Raw genomic sequence first — 26,395 nt, forward strand, 5'->3', positions numbered from 1 at the left:
TATAACACATCTACATAATACTGGATTTGAAATAGATTCATAGATGTGACACCAAAACCATGAGCAATAAAAGAAAAAATAAAGTAGATTTCATCAACATGAAAACTTGTGCAAAGACCATTATCAAGAAAGTGAAAAGAAAATTTACACAATGAGAAAAAAATATTTGCAAATCATATATCTGGTTTAGGGTCTAGTCTCCAGAATATATAAAGAATTCTTACAACTCAACCACAAAATGAGAGCACAATTTAAAAATGAGCAACTTAATATGGAGATACCTATACAAGTAGATCTACCATTTGATCCAACAATTCCACTACTGGGCATCTACCCAAAAGATCAAATGACACTCTACAAAAAAGACACCTGCACTTGAATGTTTATAGCAGCACAATTCACAATTGCAAAGTTGTGGAAACAACCCAAGTGCCCATCAATACAAGAGTGGATTAATAAAATGTGGTATATGTATAGCATGGAGTACTATTCAGCTTTAAGAAACAACAGTGAGGCCAGGTACAGTGGCTCACCATGGGTGAGTAATCCTAGCACTCTGGGAGGCCGAGGCAAGCGCATTGCTCCAGGCCAGGAGTTTGAAACCAGCCTGAGCAAGAGCGAGACCCCATCTCTACTATAAATAGAAAGAAATTAATTGGCCAACTAATATATATAGAAAAAATTAGCTGGGCATGGTGGCGCATGCCTGTAGTCCCAGCTACTTGGGAGGCTGAGGCAGGAGGATTGCTTGAGCCCAAGAGTTTGAGGTTGCTGTGAGCTAGGCTGATGCCACGGCACTCACTCTAGCCTGGGCAACAAAGTGAGACTCTGAGAAAGGAAAGGAAAGGAAAGGAAAGGAAAGGAAAGGAAAGGAAAGGAAAGGAAAGGAAAGGAAAGGAAAGGAAAGGAAAGGAAAGGAAAGGAAAGGAAAGGAAAAGGAGAAGGAGAAGGAGAAGGAGAAGGAGAAGGAGAAGGGGAAGGGGAAGGGGAAGGGGAAGGGGAAGGGGAAGGGGAAGGGGAAGGGAAAGGGGAAGGGGAAGGGGAAGGGGGAAGGAAAGGAAAGGAAAGGAAAGGAAAGGAAAGGAAAGGAAAGGAAAGAAAGGAAGAGAGAAAGAGAGAGAGAGAGAGAGAGAAAGAAAGAGAGAAAGAGAGAAAGAAAGAAAGAAAGAGAGAGAGAGAGAGGAAGGAAGGAAGGAAAGAAAGAAAGAAAGAAAGAAAGAAAGAAAGAAAGAAAGAAAGAAAGAAAGAAAGAAAGAAAGAAAGAAAGAAAAGAAAGAAAGAAAGAAAGAGAAAGGAAAGGAAAGGAAAGGAAAGGAAAGGAAAGGAAAGGAAAGGAAAGGAAAGGAAGGAAAGGAAGGGAAGGGAAGGGAAGGGAAGGGAAGGGAAGGGAAGGGAAGGGAAGGGAAGGGAAGGGAAAGGGAAGGGAAGGGAAGGGAAGGGAAGGGAAGGGAAGGGAAGGGAAGGGAAGGGAAGGGAAGGGAAGGGAGGAAGGGGAAGGGAAGGGAAGGGAAGGGAAGGGAAGGGAAGGGAAGGGAAGGGAAGGGAAGGGAAGGGAAGGGAAGGGAAGGGAAGGGAAAGGAAAGGAAAGGAAAGGAAAGGAAAGGAAAGGAAAGGAAAGGAAAGGAAAGGAAAGGAAAGGAAAAGGAAAGGAAGAGGGAAGAGGAAGGAAGGAAGGAAGGAAGGAAGGAAGGAAGGAAGGAAGGAAGGAAGGAAGGAAGGAAGGAAGGAAGGTGATATAGCACCTCTTGTATTTTCCTGGATAGAGCTGGAACCCATTCTACTAAGTGAAGTATTTCAAGAATGGAAAAACAAGCACCACATGTACTCACCATCCAATTGGTATTAACGGATCAAAACGTTGGTGGACATATGGGAATAACATTTATCGGGTGTTGGGCAGGTGGGAGGGGGGAGGAGGGGATGGGTATATACAAACATAATGAGTGAGATGTGCAACGTTTGGGGGATGGTCACGCTTGAAGCTCTGACTTGAGGGGGGGGCATGGGCAATATACATAATCTTAACATTTGTATCCCCATAATATGCTGAAATAGATAAATAAATAAATAAAAATGGGCAACTTGAGTGTCTTGTAACTAATTATAATGCAAATGAGGGCACCATTGTAATCTGCTTTTTTAATGAAAATGATAAAACTGTATATTGACAAGCTAGAACACCTGTTATAACTTTAACTGCATCTCCTTCAGAACTGTGTTGCTTCTGATAAAGTGTGGAAGAGCACTAAAAAAAAGGCAACTTGAATAGACATTTATTATTAATCAAATATAGGTGACTGATAATGCTCATGACATACTTTTGGAAGGGCAGCGTGCGGATAAAAGCGGCAGGAATGGAAAGTCCTGAAGACAGAGACGGAGGTCCTTCTCTTCTCTGTGAACTGTCAAGAAAAGTTGGAGACTGAATCTTAACTTTAGGACTATGGGATGACAATCCTATTTCATGGTACTCAGATGTGAAAATTAAAAAGAAAAACTTTTCACACAGGGTTAACTCTAAGCACAAGGTCAGAGGACGGAAACCCCTTGGCCTCCTTTAGGCACCCCGCCCACCCTGGATGGCACAAAGAGATGCCACAGTGAGCAGCAGGGGCCCCAGGCTCCTCACTGCAGGGTGTCTCTGGGGACGGAGGGCTCACTGCTAATTTTGTAGGGAGAAACGTGCTTGCAGAATAACCTTGAGATCATTCGCTTCTCTGCAAATTCTTTATAAAATTACTTCTTGGAGTGCTAAGGATAAAAATTACTATCTTAGATCAGATAGAAGATACTTCAATCCACAGGAAAAGTTACTGAAGCTAAATGGATTCAATTTAATTTAGCAAATACTATCTACTTACTGGGGAGATTTTGTTATAGGTTGGGATTAGGAGCTGGGTTCAGGTCAGCAGTGTAATTTCAGGCAATTACCTAACTTTTCTTCATTTTCATCACCTTAAAATGTAGCTAATCCACGGAAAAGCACATAGCATGGTCCCTGGCATGTGGTAGGAATTCAGTCAGTGTCCTTTATCATGACAGCCCTTTGAAGACTCCATGCAAACATCACATCCCTGGGCCACAGGTAGTCAGGCCTCCAGGTGCATCTATGGTAGGCTTCTGTCTGCTGCCATCTGTCTGAGCTGTCATTGTTTTTACTTCTTCCTTTGTTAGATTGAGGTCTCCCCATCTCTCAGTACCTGACATAACCAATATAAGCTTAACACATGTCTGTGGAATAACTGGAAATAGCACCTGATGTAAAGAACCTCATCACTCATCTAGTGTATAATATATGGGAGGTACGCTATAGTTTGAATGATTGTCTCCTCCAAAATTCATGTCGAAACTCTATTGCCAATGTGATAACATTAAGGTGGGGCTTTTAGGAGGTGATCAGGCCATGAGGGTTCTGCCCTTATGAATGGATTATTGCCTTATAAAAGGATTTGAGGGGGAGAGTTTGTCCTTCCCATCCCTTCTGCCATGTGAGGACAGAGCGTTAGTCTCCTGAGGAAGATGCAGCAATAAGGTGCCATCTTGGAAGCAGGGAACAGGGCCCTCACTAGACACCAAACCCAATGGCACCTTGATTTTGGACTTCCCAACCTCCAGAACTGAAATAATTTTTTTTTTTTGAGACAGAGTCTCACTCTGTTGCCCAGGCTGGAGTACAGTGGCCTTATCACAGCTCACTACAACCTTGAGCTCCTGGGCTCAAGCAATCCTTCTCTGTCAGCCTCCTAAGTAACTGGGACCATAGTCACACATGACCACACCTGGCTAATTTTTCTATTTTTAGTAGAGATGGGGTCTTGCTCTTGCTCAGGCTGGTCTTGAACTCCTAGCCTCAGTGATCCTCCCACCTTGGCCTCTCAAAGTGCTAGGATTACAATCGTGAGTCACTGTGCCCAGCCTCTGAAATAAATCTTTGTTCTTTATAAATTATCCATTCTTAGGAATTTTGTTACAGCAGTAGGAATGGACTAAGACAGAGGGTTGTCAACAAGATATACCTACAATAGAGCAGGCAGGATTTCTATAGGTGGAGATTGGGAATGGTGGTGTGGTAGGGAGGGCATTCTAGGCAGAGGAGAAAATAGGAGCAAAATGGACAAGCTTAGAACAGCTGTTTCTGGCTGGTTCCAACTCTATGATCCTAGGCCCCTCTCTAGTTCAACAACACTTATACTATGGACAGTTGAGCTTTTCTTGTGTTCAGGAATATCTGCCTTATTGGGATTACTTGAATTCCCAAGCATGGGACTGGCTGGAGTAATTTCATCTCCAACAGAAATGCCACTTGATTTCCAGGAGGGAATTCCATCTTCTTTGAAGTCACTATCTGAGGTGCTGATCTAATGACTCCTTTTTAGATACACCACAACTGAAGGAACAGCTGGTCCAGCTAAAGAGTTCACTTTCTTTTCTTTTCTTTTTTTTGAGACAGAGTCTCACTCTGTTGCCCAGGCTAGGGTGAGTGCCGTGGTATCAGCCTAGCTCACAGCAACCTCAAACTCTTGGGCTCAAGCAATCCTACTGCCTCAGCCTCCCGAGTAGCTGGGACTACAGGCATGCACCACCATGCCCAGCTCATTTTTTCTATATATATTAGTTGGCCAGTTAATTTCTTTCTATTTATAGTAGAGACGGGGTCTCACTCTTGCTCAGGCTGGTTTCGAACTCCTGACCTCCAGCAATCTGCCCGCCTCGGCCTCCCAGAGTGCTAGGATTACAGGCGTGAGCCACCACGTCCGGCCAAGAGTTCACTTTCTAAAAGATAAAATATAATTTCACATTTTATTATGTGACAATAAACATATTTTATAAGATGATCTAAGATTGCCATGTGTCTAAAAAAATGTAAAACAGTAAAATCCTCTGTTTCCCACTTACATATAATGTTTATGCAAGGAATTCAATTTTGAAATTTCACTTATTAGTCCCTAACTTTCTACTTTTCTTAAATATTTTTTTAAAAAAATAATAATTGTTTATAGTGGTCCTTTGGAAACATCTTAAGGGGCTGTTACTGTATAGATAACTAATCAAATTAATTAGAGGCATACACATCATGCATAATGAACTGGTTCACCTTGTATATCTGAGTGAATTACATCCATTTTTGTTTGTACAAGAGATGCCTTCACCTTTTGGAACAGAACAGTATAGATTTTATGGGCCATTTCTTTTAAAGTTTTATCTTGGATCTTTTTAAAAGCACTCACGCAATGTTCTAGATAAACAAGAATTGAGTAGACAGAGGAAGGTGGTAAAATCAAAGGAAAACATGTTCCTCAAGTGAGCGACAGGGAGGAAGTGGGTGGAGCTTGCTTAGCCTAGGGACACCCCTGGTGAATGATTAACTGATGCCCTGTAATAAACCATATGGAGACTCCAATAGTAGTAGCACAGGAGATCCAGAGTGCAAAGAATTTTGGAAATGAACATGATAACTAGTATATTCATCAGATGTGATGTCCACAGGTAATCTTAAAGACCAGCACCAAATGCTCATCATTTATTCTAAGGCAGAAGGGACTTTATATTTTAGGTCTATTAAAATGGGGGAGGGTGAAGCTACTACTTGGACAAAAATCTAAATGGCAAATATATTTGGAACTGAATTAAAAGTAAACAAGTGTTAAGAGTTTGAGGCTGTAGTGAGCTATGATTGGGCCACTGCATTCCAGCCTAGGCCACAGAGCAAGACCCACAGGGCTTAATTTTATTTATGGGAGAAGAACAAATAAACTCTCAGTTTGGTAATTTTAATATATAAAACAAAGAGTTGACCAAATATAGGGTAATATCACCCTTAACGTTTATCTTTTTTCCCAATATCATGAGAGGTTTACTGACATTGTGAACTTTCAGGTTACTATAGATCCGCTTTGAAACTTTTACTAATCATATTTATAAAACACAAAATCTTTTAAGATTTGAGATTCTGAATGGAAACAGACATTGATCCAATCCACTGAATGCATTCAGATTTCCCATTTCACTTCCACTCAACTGTGTCTGCGTATTTAGTTCTATACCCTTTTATCACACGTGCAGATTTGTGTGGTGACGACCAGTCGAGACACAGTGCAGCTCCAGCTCAGAGACCTCATGGGCTACCCCTTGACAGCCACAGCCACCTCCCTCTCACCCCAAGCCCCTTCCCTAAGCCCTGGCAACCACTAACTTGCTCTCCATCTCTATAATTCTGCCATTTCAAGAATGCTATTTGAATGGAATAGTATGTAACCTATTGAGATTTTTTTCACCCAGTATATTTCCCTTGAGATCCATCCAAGATGTTGCGTACATTATAGTTTGTTCCTTTTTGTTGTAAGTATTATAATAGTAGTCCATGGTATGGATGTACCACATAGAAATTTTATGAAGTGAAATCTGTAAGTCTTTTCTTTCATGGGTTTAGGTCATAGTTAGAAAGACCTTTACCAGTCCCAGTTATGAAGCAAATCATCCCACATTTTCTTTTAGTATGTCCAGGAAACATCTTTTCATATTTCTGGGTTTTATTTTTTTATATTTCTATCTTCACTCCAATTGGAATTTATCCTTGTATAAGATGTGATAAATAGATACAAATTAATTTTTTTTCCTAAGACTACCAACTTGCCCCAATACCATTTACTGATTAGTAAACCCGTGATTTAAAACAAACAAACAAACAAACAAACAAAAAACAAGCTAAAGAACCTCTTGAAACCCTGATAAAAATCATCCTTCCCAGAAAAGTGTATAAGAACACACACATAAGCGTTCACACACAGGTTCCAAATTAAGAAGCACAGCTACAAATTACGCTGTGGTTTGAGAGAAGCAGGCATATATGCAGAGGTAGACACCCAGAAGCAGGCAAAGGGGAGGGTGAGAAGAGGCTGGAGGACAAGCTAAAAGCTGGCCTGGCTACAGGCTTGCCTGTCTTCACCTGGTATCAAGTGGAAGTACTTTGCTAGGCATCAAGTTTGGAACCTATCTAATTTTTATCACTTAAAAGAACAGTGTCATAGGCATAGTTAAATCTTTCCTTTGCTGAACACTCTCTCCATCCCCATAAAAAATAAAAAATCACCAGGATTGGGGTCAATAAGTGATTTTCTTTATAAATAATTTCTGAAAATATTCTTTTATGAACTTCTTTTTACTATTAGAAACTCCAAGAAAGAAGGATGATTATTATTATAAAAAGCATACACCAATGAGGTGGTTTAGTTAACAAAGCCACAGGACCAGAGTCCTGGATTCCACCCCCAGTTGTTCCTCACATGCTATGCAACCTCAGGAGACCTGGTGGCCTCTCTTGGCCTCTGTTCCCGTTGATGGGAGTTTGGTGAGTGTTATGTGTGACACCATGTCTCAAGCTTTTTTAATCTCTAAAATTGTATAAGCTGGGAAAGAAAGGCATTAATAATCCAGATGGAATCTATGTGCTTAAGGAAGAACTAACTTATTAAGATCTTCCCTAGAGAAAGGAGAAAATTCCATACCAGGTTTCTTTTGGGTTTTAGAAACAGTTCCCTTTAAACTGGATGGTTTTAGGGCAATATGTAGGCATTGCTAATTGCCCTCCCATCCACAGGCACTAAAAACCTCTCCTTATTAATAGCAACTAACAAACACAAAAGAGACAAAGACAGCGATCAGCATTTCATTTACAGCCGGTGTGGTGGCTCACGCCTGTAATCCTAGCACTCTGGAAGGCTGAGGCAGGCTTGCTCAAGGTGAGGAATTCAAAACCAGCCTGAGCGAGACCCTGTCTCTACTAAAAATAGAAAAAAATTAATTGACCAACTAAAAATATATATACAAAAAATTAGCCAGGCATGATGGCACATGCCTGTAGTCCCAGCTACTCGGGAGGCTGAGGCAGTAGAATCACTTGAGCCCAGGAGATTGAGGTTGCTGTGAGCGAGGCTGATGCCACAGCACTCACTCTAACCTGGGCAACAAAGTGAGAATTGTCTCAAAAAAAAAACAAAAAAAACAAAAAAAACCCCCACTTCATTTACAAATGCTATGAGCAGGAATACTAGTGTCAGAATGGGTTCAAGCTCTCAAAGCTGTAATGCTCTATGCAATTCTAAGAATCAAATCTTCAAGGTAAAAGAATGAAGGTGTAAAATATTCAGAGAAGAGAAATGAAAGGATGGGGATGAACGGGGTTCCATTTAAGGACATACTTGTAAAAGTTATATAGGACCAGACCAATGTAGATTTGGCCCCTAAATCCTAGAACACTGAAATTAAAGAAAATACCAGCAATGTAAACATTTCTAGTGATGGGTGAATAAACAAACACAGACACAAGAGTCTCAGGACTCTAACACATAGCTGCCTTGAAAGCAAAATAACTGCAAAGCATGGTAAACACAGTCGCTGGGGTCTTAAACCTCATAAAGGACTGGCTTCTATGGTGAAGTGTGAAAGAAAGGGTGATTTAACCACACCAAATAACAAGAGTGTGGATGAGAATGACATAGTATCATGACCTGGGTTTTATTAAAAAAAAAACAAAACAAAGAAGAAAAAGAAGAAGAAGAAGAAAAAGAAGATAGTAAAAAATTTAAACCAATTAAGGCAAAACTGGGGTACTACATATTCTCCAGGGCTTACCTGTCTAATATCATAGCCACTGGCCACATGTGGCTAAATATATATAACTTAGTTAAAATTAAGAAAAAACATTGAAAATCATTTCCTCAGTTCAAGTGCTCAACAGTCACCAGTGGCTAGTAGCTACTTGACTGGACAGCAAGATAGAGAACATTTTCATCATTTCATCACCTTTATAGAACATTTTCATCACAAGTGGCTAGTAGCTACTTGACTAGACAGCACAGTGATAGAAAATTTCATTACAGAAAGTTCTACTAGACAGTGCTGCTCTAGAAAGTAAATCCAATGTAGAGGTAGAGAAGAGAGTGAACTGAACTACAAAGTAAAGCGGGGGTCCCAGGGGGGCGAATGGTAAAGTTCCTACCCAGCTAAGCCTTAGCCAACAAATGCCCACTGCATGTAGAAGAGCCTTGAGGTAATCATGCCAGTAGGTGCAGGAATGCTAAGAAAGAAATGCCAGGAAGGGATTGAAAGCCAATCTCCAACCTCGGCAGCCCCTGAGCGAGAGAATGCTTCCCAGTGCTAGGAGGGAGACTCCAAAAGAATACACTGTAATATTTTCAAACTTACCATGGGCACTGCAATATCTCTGCTTCTGGCTTGAAGAAACACTTCTCCGCACTTTGTGTGGAGGAGACTGGCCAGTGTGATTGTTGAGATCACTGCTCCGCCTAACCTTAGCAAGTGAAAGACTGCTGCTAGAACTGGAATCATTACTATCCAACTAAGAGAAAATGAGAAAAACAACCCCAACATGAACTCAAATGTTTTATTAGGAAACTACTCATAACACACAGACCTCTCATAAACAGTTCATTTAGAGAGATGAAGAATGACAATGTTTAAAAATAACCACCATAAACTCAGGCAAAAGTATTTTTCTGACTGCTGGAAAAAGTGACAAAAAGCTATGTATCTATGATCTTCTTTCTAGGCTTTTTCAAATAGCTTAAAATGTTCTGTTTACTTATTAAGGGTTATTATTTTGAAGTTAAAATAGTAGTTTATAATGGTCATAGGAGTTGGTTTAGTATTTGCCAGTAAATTTAAAAAATGATATATCAAATATGTTATACATATTTAAAAAACAAAAACTATGAAAATAGTTTACATAAACTGATAATTTACATAAACGGTATTTCAGCTCTTCCTCTCTAATTACTCTTACTTCTGAAGATTTTTCTCCCCAACAACAAATATGTGGCTGTGATTTCATATTTCATTTTACTGAGAGATTCTTGAATTTCTTCTTGTGAATATCCCATTCTTACCAAAATATCTAAAAAAGAAGGGTATAATACAGTTTATCTGTTTTATTTAGATAAGAAATCATTCTGTTACAGAGTAAAATAATTTTCTTTATTTGACCTAAAAGATCACACATTTTCTAACACAAATGAGTACCTCTTTCCGAGTTACTGGGTGCTATTGTAGGAAACCACAGTTAAGTTCCTAAATGTGACAGAACAGATAAACTGATTCATTATATAACTCGTGCTTAATGTTCCATTATTTACATTTTAGGCATATACATGAGTCAAAACAGAAATATGTTACTTATACAAACATATGCACACATAAGCATGTAGGCACAGAGCAATTACCTATTCTTTTTTGGTCTGACATGTTTAGTTCTGGTTCAACAAATGGTTCAAGTTAATCCTCCTCATGCCCTGCATTGAGCAACCTGTCTTTCATGATTAGCTGAAAAGGTGAACCGTTCATCAGCCACACAAAAGAAAATATCCTGATAATCACAATATTTAGGAAAATTTATTTTCAACATTTCATTGTCTATAGGTCAAAGAGTAACTTAAATTTTTTTTATGTCTCAATTCCTGCTTAAAAAGTCCTAAGCAAGTATTCAATATGCCACACAAACCAAGCTAAGTTCTAAAAATACTCTAAAAGCTCTCCAAAGTTATTACTTATTTTCACTTACATGATTACCTCTAGAGTGCCTCATTTAATTGGATTGAGCACCAGGAAACATTTGAGAAAGTTCTCACAATCTGTAGACATATAGAAAGGGATTCTGTACGTCACTCTTAATAAGCACTCTCCCACTTTTTTTGGGGGAGGGAGAGAGGAAAGAAAACTAGTGAGTCAACTTTTAGGTGAAAAGCAACAAAAAACCCCACTGAAACCCCTAAACTGATATAACATTAAAAATATAAATCCATACAATTTTATGAAACTCCTTTTAGTTTTGTATAGTACATGGATGCAACTGCTTCTTATACCTTCACATTTTGCCCAACACAGAAGTGAGCCTGTGACAAGCATGTAGAGAATGACCCCGAGATTCCACACGTTGACCTCAACCTCAGGCCCATTGTATTTCTTGCCCTGGAAGAGCTCCGGGGCTGAGTATGGAGGAATGTCACAAAACATGTTGAGTTTACTGCCAAAAGTAAATTCATTGCTTAAACCAAAGTCTGCTACTTTAATGTTCATATTGGCATCTAACAATAGATTTTCAGCCTAGAGGGAAAATATCAAGACAAAAATAAAATATAACCAAAATATAATTAGAACTATGACAAGTTAGGCATTTCATAAAAAAATCTTTTTATAATGATATAAAGTTAATATTTCCTAATTAATAAAATGAGAAAACATTTTTTTCTAGAGAAAAAAATAACAGGAGACAAATTAGAACTCCTAATTTTATAACATTAACAATAATAGACATGAAGTGCTAAAATAATAATCATTAATTCTAATTTAAACATCAAATGCCCCAAGATCAAGAAAAGTTTTGACAGGTTTTTTGTTTGCTTTTTAGAAACAAGGCCTTGCTCTGTCACCCAGGCTGGAATGCAATGGTGCAATCATGGCTCACAGCAACCTCAACTTCCTGGGCTCAAGCAATCCTCCTGCCTCAGCCTCCTGAGTAGCTGGGACTACAGGTGCACACCACCACGCCCAGCTAATTTTTTATTTTTTGTAGAGATAGGTTTCGCTATGTTGCCTATGCTGGTCATGAACTCCTGGCCTCAAGCAATCCTCTCTCCTGGGTCACCCAAAGTGGTGGGATTATGGGCATGAGCCACTACGCTCAGCCCTTTGACAGGTTTTTAAGTTAAGAATAAGAGGCTTTTAAAAAACTGGCACTTGCTTTAAGTGGATAGCCACATTTCATAAAAACTGCTAAATAGCTATAAAATGGCTATTATTGGGGAAGGGTGAATCCCAAACCCCATTCAAGAGACAAATCACAGTCACTTTCATTTCTTTCAACAAATATTTACCATGTAGCTACTACACAACAGATACCATATTAGTGTCTGGACATGATAGAGAGGGCCCTGCCCTCAGGAGCTCACAGTTTAGAAGGGGAGGGGCAGAAAGATAAGCAGCTGCCCTGAGACCCAGTGCTGTGTAAGTGAAGAGGTATGCAGGCCATGGACCTGGCGCTGAAAGGGATGGGCTGCTTCCCAGAGGAAGTGAAATCAAAGCACAAGAAGGTACAGCTGGTCATCATGCGTGTGTTGGTGAGCAGTGTTTCAAGCAGAAAGAAGAGTCTGAGAACACACCGATAGATAAGAGAGAGCTGAAGAGAGCTCAAGAAACTGAAGGTGTGTAGGAAAGAGATGCAGAGAGATAGCTGGGGAGAATGTCAGGGCTGAACCACAAAGGGCTGTACTCAAGAAGTTTGGGTTTTCATCCTAAGAGCAATGGAAGCCACTGAAAAGTTGTTTAAGCAAAGAAATGACAATCTTATTTGCGCTTTAAAAAAAGTCCATTCTGGGTGCAATGTGGAAAACATACATGAGAAGAAGAGGCAAAAGTGGAAGCAGAGAACAGGCAAGAAACTAGTGTTATAATCAAGTATGAGATGGTGGTGTCTGGCCTAGGATAGTGTAACAGAGACAGAAAAGACTGAGTGGGTGTAAGAGAGATTTAGAGAACAGCAGCAAAAGGACCTGGTGACTAAGTGGATGGAAAAGAGGGACACCTGAGGGACATCAGTCACCAGACTAAGTGAATATTCATGAAGGAGGAGTTTAGGCTTTTTTTTTTTTTATTTCGGCATATTATGGGGGTACAGATTTTAAGGTTTCAATAAATGCCCTTCCCCCCCTGGAGTTTAGGCTTTGAACTTGCTGCACCTGAGGTGACTGAGGGACGCTCAGGTGAAGATGGATGGCTTGTGTCAGGTGGGCCCTGGACCCTGTGAGAACCCTGGTGCTGCAGGAAGGGACCTGGGGGTCATCAGCACACAGGCAGCCACTGCAGCTAACGTAGGAACACAAACACACCGAGGGTGGGCACGGAGAGGAATGAGCAAGTCACTGACAGTCATGTAAGGAGAGAGTGGGGGTGAGGACCAAGCTAAGACATGGAGTCTAGAAAATGTTTAGAGAAATATGCTGTGACTGTGAAGAGAGCAAAAGGGTGTACTTAGAAGGGGGCCAGGGGTGGGGAGGTTTTTTGGTAAAAAGATGGTATAGACTTGAGCCTGTGTTATATATATGCTGCCAGTGAGAGGCAAGCAGAGAGAGAGAGAGCGAGCAAATGAAAAAAATGGAGAGAAAAGAGGCAGCGGACAGAGCACAGCCCACCGAGGGAAAGAAGACCCACAACACAGAGGCAGGGTCAGCAGAGGTACCCTACTTTCCTGTAACGAGAGGACGGGTAAAGGATGGGTGTAGGTGCACCTACGTTTGAGGGCCTGCTGGAAAACTGAGGAAGTTTCTGCCTGGCATTTCCATTTGCTCTGTGAGATAGGAAACCTCATCCTATGCCAGGGTGGAGGCTGTGAAAGTCTCAAACAGGCATAGCTGTTAACAGGAGACTGCTGCCTAGAGAAGCAGAAGAGAATCCAGGCGGCCCTGAGGACACTGTCCAGGTGTGGCCACACACTTGTGGAGGCCCTTATCTCTTTGGCTGTGTGAGGACTGTCCTCTAGAGATCAACCACCAGCACCTTAACCAAAATGCAAAATACTTCTCATAAACTTCACTTTATTTTTTTTTTTTTTTTTTTTTTTTTTTGAGACAGAGTCTCGCTTTGTTGCCCAGGCTAGAGTGAGTGCCGTGGCGTCAGCCTAGCTCACAGCAACCTCAAACTCCTGGGCTCGAGTGATCCTTCTGCCTCAGCCTCCCGGGTAGCTGGGACTACAGGCATGCGCCACCATGCCCGGCTAATTTTTTATATATATATCAGTTGGCCAATTAATTTATTTCTATTTATAGTAGAGACGGGGTCTCGCTCTTGCTCAGGCTGGTTTCGAACTCCTGACCTTGAGCAATCCGCCCGCCTCGGCCTCCCAAGAGCTAGGATTACAGGCGTGAGCCACAGCGCCCGGCCTTCACTTTATTTTTAATGCTCTACTATAACTTCCTTAAAAGGATTTGATTATGAGATTTACTTCTGTCTTATTTAATAACAAAATCTAATCTATGCCTCATTTGTGTAAGGAGAAATTCGAACACATACAAATAGAGCATATACTTAGGACACTTCCACGCACCTTGAGGTCTCTGTGAACGGCGTGCTTGTGGTGCATATTCGACTGCAGACACGACCTGAATAAGGAGAGACGCAAGGGTCAGTCCTCACAGGTGCAGCTGTGTAATTAAGATGAAAATAACTTCGCTAATGTTCACACATCATCACACATGCAAAATACTCAGTAAGCACCTGAATATATGGATTTTTTTGTTTTTTTGGAAGAATTTTTTCTTTTTATCAAATGTGTGGATTTCTAAAAACAATTTTTTTATGCCTTGAACTTTTTGATCTGGAGAAATTCAGGGGTGAGGGCAAGAAGACATAGGTGAGGATATCCTGTTCTCTCTAGTTTTACTCTCCAGTTTTAAATATAAGTCTATTCTTGGACTCTACCTGTTGACATTCCACTTGTTTTTGAGCGTAATGCCAGGATCCAACAAATTGCCTGGATCTGGAGGACCTTGGCTGCCCCCAGGCCCAGTACCAGATGGCTCTGGTGTGACCTTCCCATGACTGTGTAACCAACTGAAAACCAAACTATGCATAGTTAATAGACTTACTTAACCGCTCTGAGGATCAGTTTCCTCTTCCTTAAAATGGAAGAATGAATGTTGTAACATGTGAACTATGAAAATTACTGTGTGCACTATGAAAATTACGGTGTGCACTATTAAAAAGGATTCCTCCCACTTTCAGCAAATAGTGTGCTTTAGTCAACTTGCAATTATTCCTGTGGTTAGCACTGTTAAACAACTGTTTTACTGAAATTTCACATTTACTATGTAACTTTTTTTAAAAAGTCTCCTTTTCTAATTGTAAAGTTTTATATTCTTATTATAGAAATTTAGGAAATACAGAAAAGTAGATACAAATATATACCAGTATTATCACTAAATGAAGATAGCATCTCTTCTTGTTTTTTATTTGCTTCTAGTCTTTTCTTTAGCATTTTACATTTATATTTATTTATTTTTAACTTTTAAGGCAGGTCTTGCTATGTTGGCTCAGGCTTGGTTTCAAATTCCTGGGCTTAAGCAATCCTCCCACCTGAGCCTCCTGAGTAGCTGGGATTATATGTGTGTACCATGTTATTAAGCTATAAGCAGTGATTTCTAGAGAAGGTTGAGAACCTGGATATCATCTAGGTTAAAATATGAATGTTAGCCTAATTCACTTTCAGCCACATATGAATGAACAGAGGCACCAAGAAAGAGATGAGTAAAGAATATAGAGCTAGGAATCTATTCTTTTTCTCTGAAAAGAGTAAGAGCTCAACCAAAAAACTAAAATGGCGTAAGTAGTCACCAGGCTGGGAATGGTGAAGGAAGCAGGAGAAGGGAAATCCATCTGCTCATGAATATGGAAAGAAGGGCCTATGTTCCTTGTCTTAAACAGGAAAACATTTTTTTATGTAAGTCAAAGTAATGATGACTTATAAGCTCCTGGAATGCATGGCAATTAGAAACAGAGAAAAATAGAAACACCAATATCCGCTTGATTCTTCCAGGTCTGAAGGAGCTGTCTTAGGCAAACACCACAGCAAGGAAAAGGGATTACATTAATTCTAAGCACTGTAAATCGGGCCATTAATTATAAAAGCACACACACAAACCATCTTTCCTGGTCCAACTAATATTAATAGGTTTCTTAAATAAAGGCTTCAGAATTTCTGCAGGGAATTTACAATAAAAGCAAAAATCAGAAGTTGGGCACAGTGGCATGTGCCTGTAGTCCCAGCTACTTGGGAGGCTAGGGTGGGTGGATGGCTTGCGGCCAGGAGTTTCAATCCAACCTGGGCAACACACCAAGACCCCATCTCTTAAAAAAAACAAAACCAAAATAACAATAAAAAACCCAGAGTAATTTCCTCAAGATTAAGCTTAGTAAATGCCTAAGTCTTTCTGATGAATTGGATCCCACCAGGTGGCAGATGGGGCTTAGTAGAGAACTGAAGCTGTGGGGTTAAGCACCAAACTGCTTCCTTGGAGAGGGCCTGGACACAGACATGCTCTTGCTGCCTGACATCAGCCTTTCCTCATGCTCAATAAGCCATAATCACATAAATGTTTACAAGGCAGATTCATCTATGTAGGAAGGAATTTAAATTGTATGAAGCAAAAATATTGGCTCTTAGGTGGCTAATTTATAAAAATTAAAAGCAGTTATGAAAAAGACCAAACAGATTTGTTTTCTAATAAAAATTTTAATTTCCTTTCATAGACCACAGAATCAAATATTAGAACCAGAAACAACTAGAGAATTCATCAAGTAGAATTTCCATTTTTTATAGCTAAAAAAAGCTGAGGATCAGAGAAGTTAAATGATAGCCAAAGTTAGTTTCAACTTTGATATTTAATAGATTTTAATTCAAAGTACCACTTGTATTTCTTACGCTTTTAAATTTAAGCAATAGCAAAAGTTAAGAAACTTATGAGTCCTTAACTGTAAACATCAGACTAAGCAAATCAAAGGAGGCACTGTTAAGAGAAAACGAAAATCAGCTAAAACCACCTTTCCAAATGTGAAACTTTAAGACTTCTATCCATCATAACAACCTTACATGTGAATAAAACAAAATTTAAAGGTTCTGAGAGAAATGAGGCCCCAATGCCATTTCGATGTGGACCTTGTACAGAGTTAATTTAAAAGCAGTAAAACACTCACTCTTTTCCTGCATCTCAATTAGGGGTTGGCAAATTATGGCTCTTGGGCTACATCTGGCCCATCTCTGTTTTTGTAAATAAAGCTTTATTGGAATATAGTCATGTTCATTCATTTAGTATTGTCTACAGCTGCTTCTATGCTACAACAGGAGAGTTAAATCGTTGCAACAGAGACTGCATGGACCACAAAGCCTAAAATGTTCACTGTTTGGCTCTTTGTAAAGAGTTTGCTGTTTCCTGCAACTTTGAGTTTAGGAGTCAGAGGGCCTGGGTCTATGAAAGGTCTGCTACTTGACAGGTACTGAATTTGGGGGCATGTTATTTAATTTTCTCATGCCTTAGTTGTCTTATTTTTAGCAAATGGGCATAATACTCCTTAATTCACAAGGCTGCTGGCAAGATTTACATTTATGTAGGTAAAACACTCATCCCAGTGTCCAGCATGATCAGTCAATAATAGTAATTATTATTAATAAAGACAGAAGAGTTTAGTTACCTTACACTTAAAACCTGCTCATTAAAACCCGTCTCCTTAAATAGCAAGGTAAAGATAAAACAAAGAGGAAAATCACTAATTAACAGATTAAGTTATATTTGGTCTTGGTATGTAAGACAAAACTATTATAATAATGAATTTTGGGATTGTGTCATTCTTCTTGCTAAAAATTTTTAAATTGTTGTAATTAATGTAATCATAGATATTTTTGAAAAGCTCTAAATTTCTGAGGCTCAATAGTCAAAACTGAAAGTTAAGAGTGAGACTAATGTTGACATTACAAAGCTAGGAATAGAATCCATGCCACCTCTAGCACAGTAACTTGGGTAGGAAGGACACTTAAAACATTTTTATTGAACTGAATGGCCAATTCCTGCCATCCAGTGAGCCTTCTAAGCATTTATAGAGGCAAATACTTGTTAAATTAACAAACGAAAGATGCACTAATTCATGCCTGTCTAAAATAATTCATACCTGTCTAATTCATACCTGTCTTGCTTCTTTTTTCTCCATTATTCCGATGCAAACAAATAATCAAATACTTCACCTATAATTGAAAGAAATAAAAGTAAGCAGAAGTCCCACTTCTGAGCATTAATTTTCCCATAAATGATAATGTTTCAGTATCCTCCTAATATTCTGAAATTTAAAAAAATTGAAATAAAAGAATTTATAGTGTTCTTTAAACTTCATGGGAAAAATTCCAATTCCAAAGAATAAATACTAATTATTATCACTTTTGAGGCAAACACATATTCAAGCCCTCAAAATTACTACTAAAAAAATTTAGAGGCTGGGCACGGTGGCTCACGCCTGTAATCCTAGCTCTCTGGGAGGCCGAGGCGGGCGGATTGCTGGAGGTCAGGAGTTCGAAACCAGCCTGAGCAAGAGCGAGACCCTGTCTCTACTATAAATAGAAAGAAATTAATTGGCCAACTAATATATATAGAAAAAATTAGCCGGGCATGGTGGCGCATGCCTGTAGTCCCAGCTACTCAGGAGGCTGAGGCAGAAGGATTGCTTGAGCCCAGGAGTTTGAGGTTGCTATGAGCTAGGCTGACGCCACGGCACTCACTCTAGCCTAGGCAACAAAGCGAGACTCTGTCTCAAAAAAAAAAAAAAAAATTTAGAGTATGCTTTAAAAAATTGATGTTTCACTTTTAGCAATGTTCTAATTTTTAAATATAGGCATAAAGTTAGCCAGAAATATGTGGAATTTAAACTAAGCTGTCCTTAACTTTAACTATAAGCATTTAAGTTCACCAATAAATCTTTAAGCTGGAGAAAAACCTTAAAATTAAATTCTTATATGCTTAAGTTATATAATTTTTATTTTAAAGGGTATATGTTTTCAATATGCTTTAATAAAAAGTGATGAATGAAAATTGAAAGTCAAAATGGATGAAGTTATTTGTGTTAAAAGAGGATGTCTTCACTGACATCAAATGCATTTCCTGAGTATATTCATTCATTCAACAAGTTTGTATTGGGGGCCTACTAATGGCCAGGCACTGTTCTAGGCTCCGGGGAAACATAGCAGTGAACATAGAAAAGTCCCTAGCCTCATAGAGTTTATATTCCAGTAAGGGCAGAAAGACAACAAACAAATCAATATATAGTATATAGTATATAGTATAGTATATAGAGGATATACTATATAGTATAGGATATAGTATATAGTATATAGAGGATAACAAGTGCTGCCGAGAAAAAGCAGGGGAAAGAAACAGGTGGAGTTAGGCTGGGCACAGTGGCTCACGCCTGTAATCCTAGCACTCTGGGAAGCCAAGGTGGGAGGATCGCTCAAGGTCAGGAGTTCAAAACCAGCCTGAGCAAGAGTGAGACCCCCCCCCCATCTCTACTAAAAAATAGAAAGACATTAATTGGCCAACTAAAAATATATAGAAAAAATTGGCCGGGCATGGTGGTGCATGTCTGTAGTCCCAGCCACTCGGGAAGCTGAGGATTGCTTGAGCCCAGGAGTTTGAGGTTGCTGTGAGCTAGGCTGATGCCACGGCACTCTAGCCTGGGCAACAGTGTGAGACTCTGTCTCAAAAAAAAAAAAAAAGAAAAAAGAAACAGGGGGAGTGAGTGTGTGAGTGCAAGAGAGTGTGTGTGCGTGTATGTGCATATGTGTGTACGCTTACCTGCTTGCACTTTGCTGACTATTGAGGGAGTGGACAATGTAGTTATCTGGGGTAAGATTCTATATCAAGTAATGAACAGCAAGGAGGTCACAGGGTTGGAGAAGCATGAGTGAGGGGAAGAGAGGTAGGTGATGAGGCCAGGAAATGTCTTGCAGCTTTTGGAAGGACTCTGGCTTTCCTCTAAGTGAGACAAGAAGCAGAGAAGATGAAATGACCGACCTCTTAAACAGATCACCAGCTGCCAGAGGGGGAAAGAGGTTAGGATGAAGGGTAGGGACAAGGAAACCAGTGGGGAGACTAATCCAACAATGGAGCCAAGTATGAGAGTGACTGGGACAAGAGTGGGAAGTGCAGTGGTGGTGAGAAGTGGGGGCTCAGGACACAGTGAGGTGAAGTCAACAGAACATATGGATAGACATTTTGGTGGCAGTTTATACAATATCAATTCTTTGAGGAAGAAAGGTGACATTTTGAGAAATGTATTATTAGTACTGCCAACTGCTTATCAATTTAGAATAAAGAAACACCACCTCTGAAACCAACAGAATATAATACTAATTTAGAAAATTAGACATAAAGTGTTTCTGGGAAAGAACACATCTACTTCAGATACAAGGAATACCTCCATCAGCTTAGTGACAACATTCAACTAAAATATTCTGATACTTGAATTATACATTAATGTCTCTGACTTTTAAACTCTCAACCATAACTCTGAATAAATAAATTTTAAATAATGAATAGGCATAAATATTTTCATATTATCATTTGATTGTATAATGATTTTTTAAAAGACATTACCTACCATCAATTTATACTACCCAATTCACTTAACTATGATGAATTAATGAAGTTAAATGTCAGCTCAGTAAAATGTCAGCATTTTCTAAATGAATGACCTTTCTATTTGCAGAAAAGTACACAATGTCAAAAAAGTGGTTAATAAGTAAAAACAACTAAAGATGTGTGCAATTATACAGAAAACAATTTTGACTTTAAAAAGTAATGTATTAAGCTTACTAGGTGTTGTATAGTAACATAAAGTCCAAGCCTGTCAATATAATTTTAAAATATTTTTTTTTCTAAATCCAAATGCAATATAAGCCTCTTAAGAGATTTCTGGAACCATAAAGTCACACTCATAATCACTAAGTTATACATCAGGACTTCAACTATTAAACCAGAAATTCAACCTAAATCTTTCTTTTTATTCATTATTAAAAATGTGTTAATACTCAGATTAAGCAGCTGAAATGAAAACCTCTAAGGCTATTTATTAAGGAGAGGGGTAAAAAACAAACAAACAAACAAAAACAAGCAATGGTTCTCTTGCCCAGGTCAGGCAAGATGGCTAGGTGAACCTTGCATAGCACAGTTCAGAGAACCTTTAGTTCTAGTTCAGGTTCTGTAACTAACTTAGCTATGGAACCCTTGGCAGAGAACAACCTGAGCTTTAGTTTTATTTGTAAAAATTAGACAGTTGCCCTAGATAATTTCTAAGATTTTTTCTAATTCTAAAATTCTATGATTCTGTCATATCAAAAAGCATAAGCCTGGAGGGGAATGGGTAGTCAGTTTAATGAATTTTTCACAAAGGCAAATACATCAACAATAAAACAGAAATCCTGGAGATTGACAGTACTTTGTTCAGCTGATAAAAACAAGTAGCCCAAGATAATAAACAACTACCACCATCCATTAAATGCTGCTATAATGCTGCACAATGCACTGAGCCCTTCGAGAAGGCTGGGTCACCAAGCCCACCATGAAGCTCAGTGCAACATGTTACTTGTCAGGTCAATGAGGGCCACTGGCTGCCTTTACCCTGTGTCTGTCTTTTCTAAAGCCCATCCTCTTTCTACTAAACATGGATGCTTCTCAGTTGTTTTGTCTTGTCCCTGTATGAGTAATCTCTACGACCCGGGTACCTACAATAGATGGGAAAAGAAAGCCATGACAGGCAGCAAGCCCACAGTGAGTCTCCCCAGCTTCCATTTCCTCAAGGGTAAAAGCCCACTGCTCACTGCCCAGCCACATCATGAAGTTATAGTGAAAAGCAAAGGAGATCAGGTGAGAGAAAACACTTTGTACACTGTAGAGGCCATACAATAAGAAGTTTATAATCCTAGCACTCTGGGAGGCTGAGGCAGGCAGATTGCTCGAGGTCAGGAGTTCGAAACCAGCCTGAGCAAGACCCCGTCTCTACTAAAAATAGAAAGAAATTAATTGACCAACTAAAAATATATAGAGAAAAAATTAGCCAGGCATGGTGGTGCATGCCTGTAGTCCCAACTACTCGGGAGGCTAAGGCAATAGGATCGCTTGAGCCCAGGAGATTGAGGTTGCTGTGAGCTAGGCTGATGCCACAGCACTCACTCTAGCCTGGGCAACAAAGTGAGACTGTGTCTCAGAAAAAAAAAAAAAAAAAGAATGGTATAAACGTTACTCTATGTTGTCTGCCTATAAGATGAGTAGGAAGTGTTAAAACTCCATATATATTTGTGGTCCTGTAATTAACCTGCAGTTCTTCCTACAACTCCTGAAGTTTGAAAATTCCAACCAAATTTCCAAACTACAGATTTAAAATGTGAAATACACAACTAATAGTGAATCAGGAGTATGAAAAAGTGGTGTCAGAGGTATGCCTATTAAAACTCATTCTTTCTCATAACAAGTTTACAGTCTCTCATTTAATGGTTAACTTACTACAATATAACTTTCTATCTCCAGGTTTTACAACCTGGATCAAAAGGCTAATGATAAAACTACTATACTATAGAGTTCAACAGAATGCACATCCAGTAATTTATAATTTCATATGCCCAATTCTTATTTGTTGAGTATCTGCTCCATGCCAGGCACTGTGCTCGAGGCAGAGAACACAAAAGGATAAACTAGAAAGCTTCTGCCCTCCACAGAGAATGAAACTCACATGCGGTCCAAAAACTACAAGCCCAGCCCAACCTCAACTATAAGATGAGAATGTTTATAAAAGATAGAAGCTATATACATGCATTTCAGAAAATGTCTACATTTTTACAACCTTATAGGCAAATAATTACCAGTCCTTAATCTTTATTTTAAGGAAAACCTAGTCATATGTACTGTAACCATCATTTCTGGCCTTGGGAAAGATGGACACCAATGACATACTAAAATCTGATAAGGAAATGCATCTACACCACAGTACACATTTATTTCAAACAGACTAATGCATTAATACATTTAAAAATCCAAATACTTGGGATAAACAAAATGTTTGTGTTCTATACACAATGGAACACTATTCAGCCTTAGAAATGGAGGAAATTCTGACATATGCCACAACATGGATGAAACTTGAAGACATTATGCTATGAGAAATAAGCTGGTCACAAAAGGACAAATACTGCAATCCCTATATGAGGTACCTAGAGTAGTCAAACTCATAGGGGCAGAGTAGAATGGTGGTTGCTAGGAGGTAGGGAAGTGGGAAATGTGGAGTTAGTGTTTAACTTTGGTAAGATGAAAACGTTTTGGAGATGGATGGTGGTAAGGGCTGCAAAAGCCACTGAATTGTACACATGAATGGTTACAATGGTAAATTTTATGTGATGTATATTTTTCCACAATAAAAAAAATCCAAGGTCTTGGATATTATCAATTAACAAAGCTAATACTGAAACACTTAATGGCAACCCATAGAATTGCTAAGAGTCAGCTTTTTTGACTCTCATCCTAGTGTATTATGACTCTGGATGTTAAATGAAACCTTAACAATTATATGGGCACTGTGGTTGCGTATTCTTTTAAAACAGTAAAAAGAAAAAAAAACCCAATATATAATATATAAATGTTCTTACCTCTACTTGCATACTCCATAACTATGTAGAGGGTTTTTCCAATTTGAAAGATTTCAAATAATTTTACTGGGGAGGGGAGAAAAAAAAGAAATAAATGTTTGTATGCACAAGCCATGTGTATATAAACTGTAACCATCAAAAGCAACTTTTTCCCTGTTGAAGATTTTAATAGCTGGCCCTCTAAAAAATGCTTTTAAGGAATTTTATCAAATATTACAACAGAAAGGCTTTTTTAAATCATGGAATTCCACAAAAATAAAGATCATTTCTGGGTACTCAGTGAGACTTTATTTGCTTGTTGTCTACTTGCTCACCCTTTGCACCTTAGGAAAAGTGGTCTCAACCACTTTTGGTCAGTCTCTCAACCTGCAGCAGTCACTAAGGATCTACTCGACTCCTACAACTAAAGATCCATTCACTAGTCATTACGGCTTTAAGGATATAATTCCACTTCAGATCTTTGTTGTTTCGGAAACTGACCACAACTCTAAAAGAACAAGGTTATTTAGTTACTATTCTGAAGCCAGAGATGGAAAGAAGTATTATATTAATAGAAGGTATTATACTGCAATTAATTGAAAAAGAACTTTTCTTAAAGAATGACTGTTAGTTGGTCAGTGTGATTTTGCTATAGCAGTCCCTTGTTACAGGTAGAAATATTTCTCTTACTGCTAATTCATAAAGTTGTAACACATCAATTAGAAAGATGTACATTTTTAAATTAAACTGAAGCAAATCTCTGAAGTTATCACGTCACCACTGTGCATATCTAATTTATTTTGTTAATATTTAAAATTAAATTTATACAAAAAGCAGGGAGAGCATGCCAGTCTTTTATATTGCAGGATATAATGAAGGCAATCATTTAAATCCCTACTAGCAGTGCAATGGAATTGAGACAAAGTGAATTAGAGCCAAAAGCAGGAAAAAGATGGGCTCTCAAAGGAATCTGAGGGAGGGAGAGCTCACTTCTGTTTAAGCCAGCGGAAACCATGAAGGTACTAGACTTAGGCAGGACTTAAAAAAGGATGTCTACAGTTGAAAATGGGGTACAAGTGCTCTGTGTATGTGAGCAAACATGGGGAGGTGAAACCAATTAAGGTATTTAAGGAAGACAAAGACAAAGACCAAGTGATCCATTCTGGCCAAAGCAGTGTGTTCCTAAATGTGGACTTTAGGTCACCTGCATTAGAATCACTAGGAAGCCTGTGCAAACTGCAGGTTCCCAAGCCAGGGGGGCTGTGGGCATCAGTGCCATGGCACATCTATCACACAGTCTTGGGACATCCACCAGGAAGGTATGACACAGAAAGAGCATTTCTTTTAAAAGCTTCCTTCAAAAGCAATTATTACACTCATTCAACAAATGTTTCTTAAGTACCTAACAGGTGCTGAGCATGATGTTAAGTGCTGCTGGCTACCCCTACAGATTAGGAGTACCTACAAGACTAGGCGAAGAGACAAATAAGTAATTCCAATACAATGCAATTTGTGTCATGCAAGGGAAGCATCAGAATTTTTATTGAGTCATATGCCTGAGGAAGGGGGTCTCTCAATGACAACTTTCCAGAAGTGATCTCTACACAGAAAGGTGAGGAATAGGCAGAGAGAACGGCAGGTACAAAGACCTAAATGCAAGAAACTATGTCAAAGCAGCAAAGCAAGCTCTGTACCACACAAGAAAAATGTGAGCAAGAATTAATTTTATGGTTTTAATGGATGTATTCTGATAAGTAATAAATAAGGTTGAGCAAAAACCCATTATCAGAAAGTTAAGGAAAGTATTTGCCTTCTTGCACTATAACCCATCAAACATAGCTACAAAAAAACTACTAAGGAAGAAACCTCCTCAGGATAAATTTGTAAATATACACAATGCTATTGATTTGCAAGTACCATGAGTACATACACATAAGTGCATACCTGAAGTTCAAGGCAATTTCTATTGTGGTGGCAGACATTTACTATTAAAAAAGAACAAAATGCTACACATTTTTAAAGGTAAAGACTGTTCGAATACTTAATATAATATTCATAACATTTAAAGCAATGGGAAAGCAAAAGAACTCTCAGACAATATGTGTTTCATGTTTTTTATAAAAAAAGTTTTAAGTAGCTTAGACACTAGCCCAAATATGTACATTTTTCCTCTTTGTCTCACATGGAAATAAAAAGCAAATGTTGGCGGGGCGAGGTGGCTCATGCCTGTAATCCTAGCACTCTGGGAGGCCAAGGCAGGCAGATTGCTCGAGGTCAGAAGTTTGAAACCAGCCTGAGCAGGAGCCAGACCCTGTCTCTACTATAAATAGAAAGAAATTAATTGGCCAACTAATATATTAAAAAAAATTAGCCGGGCATGGTGGTGCATGCCTGTAGTCCCCGCTACTCGGGAGGCTGAGGCAGCAGGATTGCTTGAGCCCAGGAGTTTGAGGTTGCTATGAGCTAGGCTGATGCCACGGCACTCACTCTAGCCTGGACAACAAAGCGAGACTCTGTCTCAAAAAAAAAAAAGCAAATGTTACAACAGAAATAAGCATAATTCGTATTTACCTCTCTGCCTGTGAGGACATGTCTTGCCAACTTCAGTTTTGCAAAATTCCATTTGCCGATTGTTTTCAATAGTCTGTAGTTTCTGATGACAGGTTCTTCATCTGCACAGGAAGCTACAGAGTTTCCACACCAAGTTCCAGAGCTGCGGGTGGGAGAGGTAGCTTCTTCATGCCCATCTCCCTGTGACGGGTGCTACAATACACATACACAAGGATAAAGAAATGAGAGAACACATAGTACTTGCCAAGTTTTAAGAGCCTCTAGTTGAAGAAACAAAACATTGCTACATTAATTTTCATCCTACAGTAGCTAGCACTTCAAAGGAATTTTACCACATGATACAAACTTATGAGGAAAATAAGAGAATGTTGAAAAGAAAAATATCAAGTGTTGAAGTTCAAATGGGTGTTTAGAAAGTAATTAGACACTTTGAATATGCAGCTGTCAGATAAAATAGGAGTAAAAGGACCACCTTCCGATCATACAGAGCTTAACTTCTCCACATGCTAGCAAGCACACCCTCACAACTGATCCTCACCATGGCCTGGAAAGCAGCAGAACAGCTGTCATTGTTCACCAGATGCAGCCACTTAACAGTGAGAA

The 26,395-nt window shown here is 39.1% G+C and overlaps 1 pseudogene; it reads right to left on the bottom strand.

The window, feature by feature from the left end:
• LOC105874109 (MAP/microtubule affinity-regulating kinase 3-like) overlaps window positions 1–26,395 on the bottom strand; it is a 38,906-nt pseudogene that overhangs the window by 9,670 nt on the left and 2,841 nt on the right.

The sequence above is a fragment of the Microcebus murinus genome, chromosome 12 (assembly GCF_040939455.1).
Source record: "Microcebus murinus isolate Inina chromosome 12, M.murinus_Inina_mat1.0, whole genome shotgun sequence".
Lineage (NCBI taxonomy): Eukaryota > Metazoa > Chordata > Mammalia > Primates > Cheirogaleidae > Microcebus > Microcebus murinus.